General features: G+C 46.9%; 1 pseudogene; it reads left to right on the forward strand.

Annotated features, from left to right (window-relative positions):
- The window catches only part of LOC144139874 (uncharacterized), a 93207-nt pseudogene extending 77898 nt beyond the window's left edge, over nt 1–15309 (forward strand).
- The last annotated feature ends 2424 nt before the right edge of the window (nt 15310–17733 follow it).

Raw genomic sequence — 17733 nt, forward strand, 5'->3', positions numbered from 1 at the left:
TTTTCCCGCGCACTGTAACCGAATGGAATCAAGTACCTGCATTATTCGTAAACAGCATAGAATCAATTCACCGTATTCTAATTTAACCTGTATAGTTAAAGTGTGAAATTTCTTTCTTATTAATTGTTTGAGTTATGTCCTTAGTCTTCGCGATTTTTATGTTCTTGAACTTCTGTTGTCCATATTACGAGCTTTGTAAATACGTCCCTCCAGCTTGAGCCCTTTCACTGGGCCTGCAGTATTATGTAAATAAATAAGTACATAAAAAAATAAAAACACATCCCTCAATGTACGTGGTTTGGAGTCAAACATCTGCTCATCTGGCATCTGGGCCTTCCAGCCAGTATCTGCCTACCACCACGTACTGGCCGAATTCTCTTCTCTCACCAAGCCCCGCAACACGGAACAGCCGGTGAAACATAAAGTGACTCACCACATCGTCACCACCGGGCAGCCAGTCACCACCCGACCACGATGGCTGTCCAGCAACAGGCTTCAAGCTGCATGCAGTGAGTCCGAGCTTATGCTGCTGGGCATTGCTCTCCCTTCGTCTAGCAAACATTCATCGTAGGTACATATGGTGCCTAAAGACGATGGGGACGACTGGCGCTCGTGCGGTGATTACAGAGCGTTGAACGCATCGACAACGCCGGACCAGTATACTCTGCCACACATTCACGATTTTAGGGCATGGCTGGCAGGTACGAAAATATACAGCACGATCGACCTCGTAGCGGTATGCCACCAAATCCCCGTCGAACCGGAGGACATACCAAAAACAGCCATAACAACTCCGTTTGGCCTGTTTGAGTTTGTCTGCATGCCCTACAGCTTGCAAAATGCCGGACAGACCTTTTAAACATTCAGGGATGAGGTCACCCGGGGTCTCGCTTTCGTCTTTGTCTACCTGGATGACATTTTTGTGGCTAGCAGAACGCCTAAGTAGCAGGAAGAGCACCTCCGCCAAATCCTTCAGCGTCTGGATGAGCACAGTCTGGTGTTGAAACCTCAAAAGTGCGTGTTTGGTGTCGAGGGGCTCAACTTCCTTTGCCACCACATCACTGCTAAAAGCGTTATGTCATTGGAATCGCTGGTAGAATCCGTCAAGAAGTTTCCAGCTCCAACATCTTTCCGCAGGCTGAGAGAGTTCCTCGGGCTCTTAAACTTCCACCGGTGGTTCATTCCGTCTTGTGCTCCAGTACTTCAGCCATTGACCGACCTGCTGCGCCGAGACGGGCAAAAGGTACCAGAATTTTGTTGGTCTGACGAACACCAGAACACTTTTCAGAAAGCTAAGGACGAGCTGGCCGCTACCCTTCTCATTCATACACTGCCTGAAGCTGCTACATGCATCATGGTGGACGCCTCCTCCACATCGGTTGGAGCAGTGCTGCAGCAACAGGAGGGTGCATAGTGGAAGCCACTGGGCTTCTTTTCGAAACGTCTAAAGCCTCCAGAAGTACGCCACAGCACTTTTGGAAGGGAGATGCTCGCAATATATTGTTCCATTAAGCATTACCGCTACTTCCTCGAAGGTCGTGAGTTCTGAATCGTGACAGATCACAAGCCCCTCACCTACGTATTCAACGAAAACAGTTCCTCCTACTCAGAACGGAAAATTCGTCAGCTCTCATTCATCTCTGAGTTTTCTAGAGACATCCGCCACGTTCCGGGAGCCGAAAACGAAGCAGCCGACACCTTCCCTCGCGTCAACGCTTCCGGCACAAAAGTCCTGGACTTTGAGGCGATGGCCGCGGCCCAGCGGGAGGTCACTGAGTTGACAAGATTGAAAGGTGCGGGATCTTCACTCGTGTTCTCGGAGGTTGCACTTCCCTACGTCCAGGGCACGATAACCTGCGATACCTCCCAGTTAACCTCACGACCTTTCGTCCCACTGAATTTTCGCCGAGTGGTATTCAATACTCTCCACTGCGTCAGCCGCTCAGGTGTCCGCGCCACCCAGCGGCTGATAACAGAACGCTTCGTTTGGCCCGGAGTCAACGTAGACTTGTGACGGTGGGCTCAGACGTGTGAAACGTGTCACCAAGTGAAGGTGACTCGCCACACTCGTGCTGCACTACAGGAATTTCGGACTCCTGAGTCGCGGTTTGACCGCGTTCACCTCGACCTGGTGGGACCACTACCGCCCTGCCAAGGTTTCAAGAACCTGCTCACATGTATCGACAGGTACAGCCAGTGGACCGAAGCTATACCAATTGCGGAAATATCAGCTGAGACCGTGGCGCAGGCCTTTCTTCAAACATAGGTGTCCCGTTTGGTTGACCCGTCCGCATAACAACTGACCAGGGACAACCGCTCTTCAACCCTCCTCGGCACGAGGCTGCAGCATACAACCGCCTACCACTCCTCCTGCAACGGAATAGTTGAGCGCTTGCACAGGCAACTCAAAGCTGCACTTGCAGCGAAACTCGTTCGCCAGCACTGGGTGCAGAAGCTCCCGTTCGTTCTTCTTGGCCTACACTCAACGGTGAAGGAAGACATCGGCTTCAGCGCAGCAGAAATGGTGTACGGTTCAACATTGCGCCTCCCGGGAGAATTACTCTCCGACCAGACACCTTCCGCCCCAACAGCCTCCGACCACACCGAGAAGCTGCACGCATGGCTTGCGCAACAAAGGCCAACAGCACCTTGCATCGCCCGCAACAGGAAGGTTTTCACTTTTCCCGACGTGGACTCAGCTACACATGTGTTCGTGCTACACGACGCAACGAAGCCGCCCCTCAGTCCACCTTACGATGTCCGGTTAAAAGTTTTGGGACGTTATAACAAGACCATCACAATCGACATGCGGGGCAAACAAGAAGTCGTTGGCGTTGACCTCGCCAAGCCTGCTAATATTGAGGTTTCTGTTCATGCAGCCTCTCACGTACGTTTTCAGTAATAACCAGGGGACTCTGACCCTTCGCCATTCATCAGGTAACTGCTGCCTTTTTTAAAAGCTCCGCAATCTAGGGGGGGGGGGGGCGGAGCTTCAATAGCGGAAGCTGCTTAGCCCCGCCGCAGTCCTTTCTCTCCCGTCTGCAGCCGGCCTGTCGAAAGCGCGCCTTCGTGAAAGACTGGTATTCGCGACGCGGGCGCCTGCTCCCCACCCTCTTCGGGGAACAACTTGTTGTGCGACGGAATCCTGGGCTTAGTTCGGGCGGCATGGCCGTCTGCTCGCTCGGGGGCCCTTTTTCCTCTCTCTTCTAGAAGGACGCTGGGTTTACCCGACTCTCACTCGTCAGAGGTAACTCTCGGCACTCGCATCTTTAGAAAATAAAGTGTGTCTTGAAACTCCAAACAAGCTCCACGTCTGCTTTCTGGCTTCCTTCGGCAGCCGTCATTCCCGGCTGCTACAGGGACAACGCAACTTCCCATTTCTTAGTTCCGGTAAGTGTAAAGTGTGGTAGTTGCCAATGAAACCACGCGGTAAATATAACGGTATCTACGTACCTCAACCTAACGGACACTTCAATCGACCCTATGGCTGCTTCGAATACTACTCTCAGGGTTACCCTACGGGAAGACGGTGATTTTAACGACATGTCTACTCATGCCGTGGTGAACCCCGTACTCCTAGTCGAAACTGCTTCGCCAGACACTGTTTTCAAGGCTAAATACAAGGTTGGAGATAGCAAGAGTACAATCGTGTTCTCGTGACCTTGTCCCCTCCTAATTTATTTTGGTACCACTCATTCTACAATTTCAAAGCATTTTTGGTGCTGGAGGCGCGAACTGAGATGGTTTCAGATGTGCCACACATTAGCGCCTGCCGACTACATATCTCTGCCAAAGGGCTTGTTATGGCCACGGAGTATTTGTCTCGGATAGAAGGGACGGCGGCTACCGAAAGCTACCAGTGGTTGTGGCCTCCCACCTCTTCTGGGGCATCCATTTAACCGTTGAAGCCCCTCGCCCATGTCCTCGTTCATTCATATAGCACTGGTCATTTCTTGGTGCAATATTTCTCCAAGACGCAACAATTCTACCACACGGTACTGTTCTGCACGTGTGTATAGCACTGCACATGTTTTCCTTTTTTTATGTACAACTTCAAGGTTCTGCTCGGAATAATACCGAGAAAGTATCCTGCGACCTGTAATGTACTTTTTTTTTTCAAAAATAATTTTTGTACTTCTATTCTGTAACGGCCCGCTTCTGGGCTAACAGTATTAGTAAATGCAATGAAATCAAATGTGTAAAAAACTGAGTAAAGCTGTGCAGAATTGGAGCTTCGTTTTGGCGTATTCCAATCACCACGAGAAATATCGCTCCACAACCTATTCAAATAACCATGGATTTTTCGAAAGCTCGTGTGAGCAAGCTCTTCAAAATAACCGTAAAACACCAAAAATAAAATTTATTTGTTTCCGCATTACCGAATAAATCAAAACACGTTCCTTTTTTATGGTGAGAAAAGCAAAATTTATTCCCGACGTAATATGGGAGAGTCACTCTTGCATGTAGTCTGTAACAAATATGCCCTTTAATACCGCCGGAATGTATGAACTTATCCGTAAAGAAACATGAAAAATCAGTTCTAGTTCGAGTCAACTGCTAGAAAGCCAGAACGTCCAGTGCGTAGAGTTCTAAAAGCGGCCTCCGTGATCGGCTGCCGGCGCACCTCCGACTGCATATCGTGGAGACCACGGTTTACAGAGCCTAGTTCGTAGGCCGCCGTTTGGATGGCTGCGTTTCTAGTGGCAAAGCCAAAAAGGAGGCCCTTGTGGTATGAATGCATTCGCTCGTGGTGGTGGGGAAGCGTAGGCCCTCGTGGTGACAGCGCGTGCCACGGACCGCGAAAATGGAGTCGAGTACGGACTTGCGCCTGCGAACGACAATTACGTTTCTTAGAGCCCATGCACCATCATTTTATGAGGGCCCCCCTGTTTTTCTTTCCTTCCTGCTTCGGCGAATTTCATCCGCGGAATCCTCGCCCACTGGAGAGAGGGAACCGTCGAGAGCGGCTACCCGCTGGACGTATGCTCAGGTAGATAATTTTCAAGTGTAACGCGTGTAGTGCTGTGCCAGGTGATGGATTCATTGCAACTGGTGCCGAAATTTCTACCCGTGCAAGCGACCATGACCCCTATTTGCACTTTGCGCTTAGCTGTTTTCTAACTTGAGGGTCCATTGCTCATTTTGATTCTAAGTACAGCCTCACAATCAGTTTTTTTCTCGTAAAGAGCAATCAACTCGTCGCCTGTTGAGATAGATGGCTGGGTGTTCGGACGACTCATTTGTTTACGCACAAATTAGCGCAAACTAAGTGTATTCTTAGCGTCCGATACATGCGTTAAGTGCTCTGGGTATCATGCGTGAAACCGGTCGTCTGTGTGAGTGTTAGAATGGGAAAACGGACCATATTTTCCTGCATCGGCGAAATCAAATTCGATGTTGCTTAGCCTGAAGTCTTCAAGTTAGCGTCGCTAGACGATCGGGAATGGGAGATGAAATCGTGTTTTACAGCAGTTCCAGAATTTTCATAGCTTTGGTTCACAAGGCAATTATGTACTGAGTGTAAAAGATAACTTCAAGACGCTTACCTGTAGCGAGCATTTTTACTTTGCAGTTGTCATCAGCAACTAGTGCGTTTTTCCGCGTCTGTGAAACATACATATTCATTACGCTTGGGGATCAACGTTTGCTATTGTCAGTAATATTTGTGTTATTGTTGACGAGCTTCAAATATTTGATTGGTCGTTATTACTCCGGCCGAATCGTATGCAACGCAGTGTATCAACATACCTTCGCCGAGAAACGTCTGTCGATCACGCATCGCCGCTCCTTGCCATTACCCGCCGCTCGATTGACACTAGGCGCTTTTCTTATTAACATCGAGATTTTTTCCAGTCGCACCATGTAAAGGACCCACTGACTGCAATGACTTGTGCTTTGGAAATCTGAAACTGTCCACAGGCATATGTGCGAGATGGGAACGACGACGCTATTAGGGGATTAACGACGCAGCAAAGAGACTACATGCATGCGTTTCGTCTTCCCGTTACTCCTTATAGATCGGCGGGGACGAACAGGTAGTCCGCATTTGTGCACACGGCACACATTCTGCTACAGATACTACCATTGAAGATGAAGTGTTGCCCGCGAAGACTAATAGCTGTATTTTAGTCCTTATTTTAGTCCTTTTTGCCTAAGAATGCAGATAGTGTGTGAAGTCCCTGCTTGTCGTGCAGGGGAGGGGGGGGGACAGCAAGAGAGAAGAAAAAATGTCTCTTGTTCGGTACGCCACGTGGTGTCAGTCTTTCGAAGCTTGATGCCGTGTCGCGAAATCCTTACCATTTGGATTAGCGGAGGATGGTACAGCGTCTGGGGAAAGTGTCAGTGGGAGGGAGCTCTTTGGTGGTGACACATGAAACATGTGTGAGGGAAAGGCCGTGAGAGAGATGACGCCATAGCCGCACGTATCGTGCTCCACTTCACTCTTCGCAAGACGCTGCTCTCTATTTTCTTTCTGTCGTAACTGCTGCGTTGGCTCACTGGTTACGCCGACATAGACGCTGCTCCCGCGAAGCTCAGATAACGACTGCCGAAGGGCTGCCCTCGAAAATAAAACCAGCAAAACCACCCGTCACCGTTTACACTCAAGTTCACTTCCTCAAGTAGACGCGAATCCCTCCCGGTAAAAGATAAATTTCCCTAGTTGGAACGCCGGCTTGGGCCCATATTTCGTTTTTAGCTTGGAAGGCCTTTCGAGCAACATTTTCGCTGGCGTCTTTTGCACCTAAGTATGCGCCATCACCGGTCGCCTATTTAAGCGTGCACGGGTGGCGGGTAGAAAAAGGCGGGCGGGCATGCACAGCTATGCTTCATCCGGCTATCGAAGAAATGCCTCTTGTGCGGATATTTACATGTCAAAGCAAAATGGCTGAATGCGGTTAGTCGGCTGTCCTCCCCAATGGAGTGGTTCGGGTATAGGTTGATGGGTTACACATACATCTCACACACACAGTAAGATGCATACAATGTAGAAGGATTACGGACAGCCACATGTTTGTACGCGGGAATAGAGCTCAAGGGCTTCCAGGATTTAAATCATCATGGGACGGATGCATACCATTCGTTTGGAGGAAGAGCAAGAATCGAAGCGTTGGCCCGAACAACCGCCTGAATGGGTGCAAAAACCACGGAAATCTTTTGGCACCGCCGTAACCGCCTCAAATTCAGCTCGTGGATTACCGGCGAAGCCCTCCCGTATTAACAGCAAATTGGACGCTTGGAACGCCGGCGTGAGCCAGTATCACTTCTTCAGAGGGCTTTCAGGGGATATCTTCGACGTCATCAGTCGCGTCTAGGCACACCCACATGACCAGTTGCCGGTTTATGCGTGCGCAGGTTGATAGTGGAGAATAGTGGGAGGGAGACCAGGGGGCCTTACCAGCGCCGCTAGAGGTCTTATGCCCGTACTGATGGGAGGCATATTCTTTGTGCAGGTTCGATATTTAACTAAGGTGATTACACGGCCCAATGGGGCCTGTCCGCAGCTGTTAGTGGTAGAGCGTATTGGGTTTGGGTGTAAGGCTATGTTCAGATTACCGACGAAAAACCGGTATCGGGGTCTATGGACGTAAAAAACGCAATGTGGTACAGTTGGGATCCCTGAGACGTGAAATGACGGCATTCATTAAAGTTATTACGGCTGTTGCGGCAGCAGTCTGAACCTGGCCTAACACAACGTGTATGATGCTTACGACGAGGGAGGGACACAGGAGGTTCCATATTTATCTGCAAGTAAAAAGCATGCATCCGTCAGAGGTTCATTCAGCTAATGGGCTAGAAATATGCTCTATCGCCAATTACGATAAACGTGTTTTGTTTCGTGCACTCCGTGGCCTGCATCCACCTTTGTAGCTTATCCTTCTTCACCGACTGAAAGGGCAGTACTTTTTACTGAGGAATGCACACTTTACTGGAAACTAAATGACCCCACTAACCACTTAACGCTTCAAAAAGACCTAAACCTAATCTGCGATTGGTGCAAGACATGACAAATGACTTTAAAGATAAATAATTGCCAAATAGCATTCTTTTCCCAAATACGCGCCAACTCTAAGTTTTCGTACTTCCCGAACAACCATTTAGTTTCTAAGGCACTAACACAAAAATAGTTAGCACGCTCCTAACTGCAAATCTTTTGTGGTCCACCCGCATTGGCGCCGTATATGATTAAGCCACAGGATCATTAGGACATGTAGGTCGAAATTTGCAAGCTTCTCCGTCTAACATTCGCCAAGTAGCCTACAAAACATTTGTAATACGAAAGCTAGAGTTCTCGTCCTCAGTTTGGTTCCCTATAAAACTTATTTGATTGACAAGCCAGAAGCCGTGGAAAATCATGCAGCACGGTTTATATATAACTCATAAGACCTTAGTCCAAGCATAACAAAAATAAAACACGATCTTTCACTAGAACCATTGATTATCCGACGGCAAAGTGCACTTCTATGCACTGTTCACGAAAAAAAATGATCGTATCAGACCCTTCCCCTTACCTATTAAAAGCCCTCTTTCCACATCAGGCATTACTAAACCAACGCTGCTTCACCACATTATACACCACCAAAAACTCACCAAACTCATGTATTCTTTCACGTTCTATTGGCTTGTGGAACCATCTCCCTGATAATATTGCATCGCTTACGAACCAAGAAACATTCTTGCAGCACCTCAACAGCCACGTTTTCATATAAAACGACCAACCAGGAATGCTCGCGTTTTTTTTGGGGAGCACTATGAGGCTTTTCTTCTTTCCTTTTTCGCTTCTTCTTCTTCTTCTTCTTCTTCTTCTTCTTCTTCTTCTTCTTCTTCTTCTTCTTCTTCTTCAGTTCCGGTGATTGCACTTGATGTTATTATTGCTTGTATCAGTTCTCTTACCACGCTTGCTGTGATGTTTTTCTTTTTTCTTTTCGTACTGACTTGTTGATGCATTATAGGTATCGCTATTGCATAACTTGTTATTTTGTGAATATTTGCGCTTCTACTTCCCCCGTTGCTAATGCCCAGATGTGCCTCTAAGGTATTTAGAATAAAAACTAAATTATAAATATGGCTCTATTCTGTTAGTTCTTAGACTAATAAACATGGTAAGGTCCATGATGTTCACACAACTCAACACTAGCGCTAATGTAATCCGTATTTTGACTTACGACGCTTCGGGTCTTCGCAGTAGCTACAATTTGTTTCCGGAGTTGCAAACTGCATGTTCGCGTCTGACCAGCAACGCCTGCAGAAGATATAAGCTTGGCTAAGAGCACAAGAGTATGGGAAGGTTTATTACGTAATCGGGAATCAAGATCGAAAAAAAGTTTTGGTGGAAAGCAAAAAACAAAGGTCCGACGAGAAGGATTCCCAAAGGAGAAAATTGCAGCCGCAACCGAAAACGTGGACTACTTGTTTTGTGTTATCATGTGCATATACGAACAAAGAGGCGGGTGCGCACGGCCCCGAAACTCACACAACTCTTCCCAGACCTCTCTCAATGTGTGTTAAGGTGTATTTGTCCACTAGTTGATAAACACTGGTCGCTTAGGGGTTTTCCGGAAAAAAAGGGGAAGGGGATGGGAGGCGAAAATTGAATGCATTAAGCACTCTAAAAATGTCCCTGTGCCGTACCGCGCACAGTCCTTCGTCTGCGTTTTTATTAATATTTTAAGTATAACAAATGTGATTACGGAATGGAATACTACAGCTGCCTGTGTACGCGTTCATGGCGCCCCCACAACGCGACCAACCTCTACACTGGCGCGAACGAGCGACCAATTAGGCAGTATATAAACCGACGGCGGTTCTGAACGCATGTACGTGCTCACTCTGCCTAATTTTGAGTCTATTATTTAGGAATTCGCTCACTTATTTTAGGCTCTTAAGTACCAAGACATGTCGTCGCCGCGAAAGCGCGGTGACAGAGTTGTTTTATGTTCGTGTGATCTTTCTGGGTGGTGTGTAGGCGTAAAATGCCCGCCCCATTTCTTGCATCAGCTCTTGCACTCCTATTGGAGTGCAGAATTTGTGAAATAATAAAAAATCACCCAAACGGAGAGCAGAAAGTCAGACGACTCCGCCCCAAAGCGATCCAGCGGCACAGAATATCCGAGCACATGACGCGCGCCGCCGGATGTTTTTCCAGGCGTCACCGAGCATCGAGGCATCATGGCCCTCAACGCCCACGCGGAGGAAGGAGGTGGAGGAAACGAGAGGTGAATGCGCCCTGGGTAAAAATGTGATGACTTGATTTTCAATAACTCTAATATTACTCGGTGCTTTAACAAATGTCTTGAAGGAGGTGGTTACTAGGGCAATATTTTAACTGAAAATCTGAACACCCATGCATCGGTAAAAGCTCTTTCAGGGCCTCTTTCATTTAACAGGTGCAGATGGTTATAATCAAAGCTAACCAGGATGGTACTGTGGCGTAGGTAGTGCGACGAGCCTAAAACATATCATTTTATTTACAGAGAAAAGTGAAACCCCTGGCGCATACCAGGAAACACCAGGTATTTCCCTCATTACCAAGGTATCTGTATTTATCCACAGTAGAAAATGAGTGTGAAAAAATGGAATGTTGGAAAGGAAAGACAAAAGGTAATTCGCGGGAAGCATGATTACTTTTATTTTGAGAAGAATTGTGAACTTCACACTCGAAGGAGAGTGACTTCCTCTTGCGTGCTCGAATGGTCTACACTCATGTCGTGGAGCAGTGACGGCCATCTTGAGCATGCGTTGTAGACTGGTTTATGTGCTCCGATGAAGATCTCATACTGCGTACTTTACGCGTAGAATAACAGTGCCGAAAAAAGAAACCCTAATAATTTGCCTGGCTTTTTGGTGTTACAGGAACGCAGTTGACATTTTAGATGCGACGCATCTCTTGCTCTGCGGCATGTCCCTCCGGCGTCGTCGTCGCGCCGTCCGTCTGCATCCCTCCTCCGTTCTTCTCTCCGACCGCTCCGACAGCTGTGTGCAACACTCTCACTCAGGCTCATTATCATAACAACAGCTGCTGCGCTGGTTTTTGCGCGCGCTTCGCTGCGTTAACAACTGCTCCGGCGCGCGCTGTGTGCGCCAGTGCGCGCATGCGCGACTCTCCTCCGTTGTCTCCTCTTCTTCAAGCGCTGTGAATATAAAGCGGGTATTGCGCTGCGGAAGTTCAGTCAAGCGCTCGATGCGTCGAATCACACCAGGGCTCCCTCGCGGAAGATGGGCGTAATTTTTGGAACGGCGCTGTTATGACAAGAGGAGTAAGGTTCACGTTGACCTCAAAAGCATTCGGGAATTCAGAGCGGCTTTTTTTTCTGCTCAAGCATACAGCAACCTCCGCGACTATAAGACCGGGTAGAGCTACGAATTGTGAGGTTGAGAACACTGCCGCAAGTACCACAAATTACTGCCTAATGCGGCGGGGGAGCCTCTTTACAGTAGTTCCTTCCGTCATTGTGCTGAACATAGGCGCTCGCCACCAACATCCGATAGGACCGCCATCGCTTTATCGTAATAATTAAAGCGGTGCATAATCGGCAAACGTGAAAAAGGCGTGATTCATTTTCCCAGGTCTTTCAGGGATATTCTCGAGCTTAGCGCTTCAAAGCACTTGTGATATTCGGCTTAGGTATTGCTGGGAGTGTAATTTTACATTGCGGGGGTTTATTTTCACTGCTCAAAGCGGAATGAAGTATTGGCCGCGAGGCCCACCACTGGAAATGCTGGCGCTGCGATCGTTTTGACGTCACTTGTAGGATCCCCTAGATCCCCGTTCCTATCTTGCTGCGTAGTTGGGTTGCAGCGCGTGACGCTTCATTCGCGACTCACTGTGTGAGTGCGTTTTCGCCTTAATTCTTGGTGTTTGAAGTTATTTTGGAGTAAGTGAGGCGTGCTTTGACGACCTGGGACTTCATAGCCGTATCAACTGTGGTAGCTTGCCTACAAACGGCGTGAGAATGGTGGTGTATTGCGCGGTGCAGCAGTGCCGGACGTATGCGACCAAACCAGGTGAACGCTTTCATATTTACCCCAAGTCTAAAAAAGTGCGGGATGTTTGGCTAGGAAAGCTGAAAATGGAAAAATATGCCAGCGTTAACTCACGGGTCTGCAGCAAGCACTTCCGCGACGAGGATTTTGTGTATGCCGCCGCCGCTAAGATGTTCGGTAAGTGCTCGCAGTCACTCACGCCAACTTTTCGCGGACGTTTATCACCGGTGTGACTAAAAAAAGCTGATTTGTGTCAGGCTGGAAGAAGCGTGGACTTACACCCGAAGCTGTGCCGTCTGTCAATCTCCCCGTGCGCCCTTTGGCCCGTCCGCGACGGCCAGAGCGTCGTCCAAACCGGGCGCAAAACAACGGTGAGTGAATGGTAACCTGCTTTACCAAATTGCGAGCGACAAAAAAACTAACGAGCGCCCTTCTACCCGACCGCTTTCATTTTTTCCGATGTTCTTACGAAAATAAGCAAAGCCATTCGATTTCATTACGATACACTTCCCATCTCTGTAATTCGCAATACTTTCGTGAGCATGCTCGAGTGCTCTCATTCGCGAATGCATTCAGAGCTACTGACTGACTGTGGGGTTTAACGCGCCGACGTAACGCAGGCGATGAGGCGCGCCGTAGTGGAAGGCTCCGGATTAATTTTGACCACCTGGGGATCTTTATCGTTCGCCGAAATCTCGTACACACGGGCGTTTTTGCATTTCCCCTCCATCAGAAAAGCGGCCGCCGCTGCCGGGAATCGAACCCGCGACCTCGTGCTCAGCACATTCAGAGCTACTAGCAGAGCTGGCTTGCAAATACATTAAATGCGAGGGATTGAATATCTAGAGAGAAAATTATGGGTTATGCAGTACCCACGCCAATGGCGCACTTCCCACATCTAAATGTCAACCTAGCAAATTTTTATGCTTGTTCAGAATAATTTCTATCACATATGGAAGTTTCGTTGTTGTCGGTAATAAAGACAAAATATTACCGACGGTAAAAAAAAAACAAATGGGTGAGTTCTGTTGAAGCGCTCTTTCTGGGGTTATTTCTATCATGTTGCTTTTTCCACTTGTGATATGTATGACTTGTAGTATTGTGCCTGACTGGATCGGAAGTTTTGGCCTGGCACACAATTCGGGCTACTGCCTGTATCAATGGGGCCATCACCTAGCACGGCAATAAAATTAGCGGCGAGATTATGCATTCAATAATGTGACGTTTATAATAAAACATCTTGTGCTAATGTTGCATTTGTACAGTAGTGGCACACATTTGCTTATGATGCAAGCTAACTTTTTTTTAATTTCCTCAGTGTACATTGTTGCAATGTACAACCTACGTTGATGCATCCTGTCCACAATGCCCCATATAAATCAAGGCTTGTAGAAGATCGTGTAGGCAGCACCTTGCAACTAGAAGATCGTGTCGACAGCACTTTGCTTCCGAAATATTTTATTCATTGTTTAGTCATGTAGCCTTTGTTTTACTGTTTGCCACATGCACTCTGAGAAATTGAGACAGTTTGGGTGGCGCAGACAGGACTACTTTTATACATGCAGGCTTAACTGTCTTCAGCATTTTTAAATGATATCAATGCTTTTCATCAACGGTCTTGAGTTACTGCGCTCAGTCACAGCAAATAATTTACAGACTTGAGAAGGAGCGCTTACGGTTTGCTAGCCATCGAACCGAGTACATTGATAAGAGGTTGCTGTCTACTGTGTGTACTGAATATTTATTCATCGAGTAGACACTAAACAAGTAAGTTGGCTGCAGGTGCACTTGCCTAAGCATTTGTGTGTAAGTACGGCTCAATAGCTTTTACGGTCATCCTTTCGTGCCAAAATGTGTTTTTATGACTGAGTATAATTGAAGTTTTGTTGCATAGATATCGGCTATTGCATTAAAAGAAATTATTCTGCTTTATTGTGCTTAGATGGTCAACATAAATTTTGATTTTCAGAAGAATCAGTTCATTGCATACGCAAAGTCTAAATTTCTAAACAAAATGTGGAATTGGTAGTCGTGGCAAAATCGTAATGACATGTGCATACCGTGGCGCTACTAATGAAATACTTTTCAAAATAATGGACACTGCTCTTATTTTGCCAGAGGACAGACCCCTGGCCGTAGTCTTCCCCAAACACGCCTTGAACGTGTTGCCCACTGGTGACGCCAAGCCCAGCAGTAGCTCGGATGGCGTTGCGGACCCCGCTGACCTGAACCCTGCTGAAGATGACAATGAACGTAAAATTACATCACATTTTTCAACCACGCATTTATTGTTGTTTGTTGAGCGCTTGTTTCAATAAATACACATTGTGTTCTTCAGGTGTCCCTGCTGATGTGATAGCTGTCACTAAAGAAATAGGTGTTCAGGTGGACACTTCTAACTGTCACCGTAACCAGCCCTTGAGCATTTCCAAGGTCCAAGACAAAAAGGAGCTCCATGTGCTTGCTCTACTTCCATTTTTTTAATTATTTTACAACATTTGTGACCTGTACACAGAAAGTCGTGTACTTGCACATGCAGAAAGCTTTTGCATTTCTAATCGAGATGCAGTGCTCGTGACTTTTACGAGGTTACGCCACAACATGTCATTTTCAGTTCTTGCTGTGCTCTTTGGTTTCCACCGCACTACTGCACCAGAGATTTTTAAGTCCACTGTAACAGCCTTAGCCGCAATATTAACAAAATCTGTGTACTGTTGTGGACAATTTGAAGCTGTTGTGGACAATTTGACCTTGCACTTCAAGGACAACACTAGTGTGAGGGCAGTCTTAGACTGTACCGAGGTGCCGCTGCAGCGGCCGAAAGACATGGAGTCTCAGTTGCTGACTTACAGTTGGTACAAATGCACTAACACAGGGATGGTGTTAGTCTGCGAAACACCATGAGGTCACATCAGTTATGTAAGTCAAGCATATGGTGGGAGAGCATCCGACTCTTTTATAACAAAGGAGAGCAAAATCATGTAGAAGTTTCTTCCATCCACCGACAGCGTGATGGTGGATAAGGGTTTTTTGATTGATCAGCTGTGCCTCGAATACCATGCCGAAACGGTGAGACCACCGTTTTTGAGGGAGAAAAATCAACTTTCCAAACATAACGCGGAAAAAAACCGAAGTATTGCAGCTGCCCGTGTGCATGTTGAAGGCGCCATTCAGCGCATGAAACAGTACAAAATTCTAACAGGTAACCTGGGCATCAAACGTTTTCCTTACATCGATGACATATTGCAAGTTATCGCTGGGATTGGAAACCTCTCCGAGCCTAAATTCACCAACGACAAGTTCTTGGCACAGCCCATGGACGTGTAAATTAGTGTTGCTGGCTGAGCAAACTTCATTTCTTCAAGGAGCTATGAATACGAAACACGACTTTGTTTGATTGAAAAGCTTTGGTATTTTATAGTACCCTCAGAGCTTTTATGGCAGCAAACAATGCTTCATTCACCTAAAAATTAAATAATTTCAGCCACAGTTTTGATTCTCTCGGAGCACTGTATGTTTCGTGATGTCAGCAATGACATATCATTATAACAAAGCAATCTTTCGAAGGAACTAAACTTGCAAACTCTTTATGGTCCCTTTAAAACCCTGCAACACGCATTGCAACGTTTTGAAAATCTAGCGCTCTCGGAACGCAGTTAACAAGTGCATCCAGTATTTAGGTTAGGTGGCCTGAAAGTAACCAAGCTAAATATTCTTGCTGTACACCCGTCACATAACTTAGAAACTTGCTCAAAACATTATTTCGCTCTTTCTCTGTCTGGGCATTTTCACATGCTTGAACGATGTCGGTGAAGCAATTCTGTGAGTATAGAGTGGTTTTCTTTCTGTTGCTGAAATATAAATTCTAAAGACACTTTAAAAATATTTACAACAAGAGCACATCAGAAACTGTAAGCTGTATCTGCTGCGGTGATCATATTTCATGATGCCGCTCTGTGCTGCTTCCAGGCAAGAAAGCCAGTGCTAGTCTGCAGTGCTGCAGGTTCCTTTAAAAGAGTAAAAAGTGTTTTGTGCTGCCGAGCTCAAGGACGCAGGTTCGATTCATGGCCGTGGTGGCTGCTTTACTGATGGAGGCAAAAATCGAAAACGCCTGTGTTAATTTTTTTGCACAATAAAGATCCCCAGGTGGTCAAAGTAATCAGGAGTCCTCCACTACGGCGCACCTTACCGCTGGTGTACTGTCAGCATGTTAACCCCCTCAATCAATCGAGTTTTTTTGTAAGAGTTTGAAACATTCCGTGCCTCTAGCAAAAACAAACGTATAAAAATTCTGTACAGCTGTAAATTTTTACCTTGGGTCATTGTTTCATTTTCTTGCTTGTCAGCAATTGTCCACTGATGTGGCCCTTATGCCACGACGACGCTTTCGCTTATGATTAGCCATGACTGTTTCTATGTAATTAATAAAAGCGCACAAAAAATCAAGACTTCAGGTTGTTTTTTCACTTTGTAGCGTGTGGCAGCACACATGATTTAAAAACGTCAACTGCACGATCCACAACATTATAAAAAAGGCCTCATCAAACGTTACAGAAAACAACAAGGAATTGGTGCTATCCTGGAAAACAAAGATATCAGCCCTTGTCAGGTGGGCAAGGGCTTCTGTATCTGAACTTGGCAAAAGTATTTGCTCGTTTTCTACAAGCATGGAGTCTCGCTTTTTCCAATTTCCTTCTCTTTGAACTTCTCTAATCTCAGGGGGCACTTCACATCCAATATCCTGCTAGTGCAGCAGTCGCAGGAGACTATCCCATCTGGGCTGCACCAATGCAGGGGTGTTCTGCTATGATGAGAAGCCCACTGCTCTCTACTCGCAAATTTTGATGGTGCGCCTGAAGTACTCCATACGCCTACTTTGCAGTTTCTTCGAGCAGTGCGCCTCTCACCTTGGCAGAAGTCTGCATATTCTGCTCCCTCATCCCTGTTTGGAGAAGTGACCGAATGCCGTGAGGGCCCATTTTTGTCCTCACAGTGTTCATTCTAGTGTAGACATTGTAGGCAATGGACGCAGTGACCATTCCCTGCCTGTACAACATCCACAGCAGCGATTCGGCTTACTGCAGGGTGAGGCTTGCTATCTCTTCCCTGATTTATGGCATGAAAGTGGTCTGGATGTATTTGTACGTATCGTCTACTTAAGATGCTCCTGGTGGAACTGCTGCCTTGCTGTCTTCAGCAATAGTCTGTGGCCGTGGTTGGGCATTAGATGTTTCTGGGGCCGATAGCAGCTGTTGAACCTCGCAGAGGCCCTCCTCGGCAGTGGTTCTGCATGGCTCCAAGAAAACATGCTGGCAGTTGCAGTGTTGACACGAGCGTTTCCTGCCACATAACACATCAAAATAATGATAGTTGGATTTTTTTGGCCCAAGGCCAGCTAGGGTAAAATGCATAAGTTGCAAAGCATAAAAAATCATTTTGCAGTACGAGGCAAAGTCACAAGTCTGTGCAGTCTATCTAAAGACACAGATCAGCAGGGCATGTAATGGGAACATCTAACCAAACAGGTGGTGGCACTGGCTGCGGTGCTGCTGTTTTCACATCACTGTATCTGCTTGACACACCCGTTGTCCAGCTGCGGCACATCCTTTCACCACTTTTATGCGTTGTAAAATCAACTGTGACGTGAGAGCAGGGCAAAGTAGGAGGCAAAGTAGTGGAGAATAGATATTATGGCGTCGAAGTGCTAATAATGGACAAAAAAAGGAGTGACAGGCAGCCAATGCCGCTGCA

Source organism: Haemaphysalis longicornis, unplaced genomic scaffold, assembly GCF_048455015.1.
Source record: "Haemaphysalis longicornis isolate Haplotype H1 unplaced genomic scaffold, Haemaphysalis longicornis Haplotype H1 scaffold_5, whole genome shotgun sequence".
Classification (NCBI taxonomy): Eukaryota; Metazoa; Arthropoda; class Arachnida; order Ixodida; family Ixodidae; genus Haemaphysalis; species Haemaphysalis longicornis.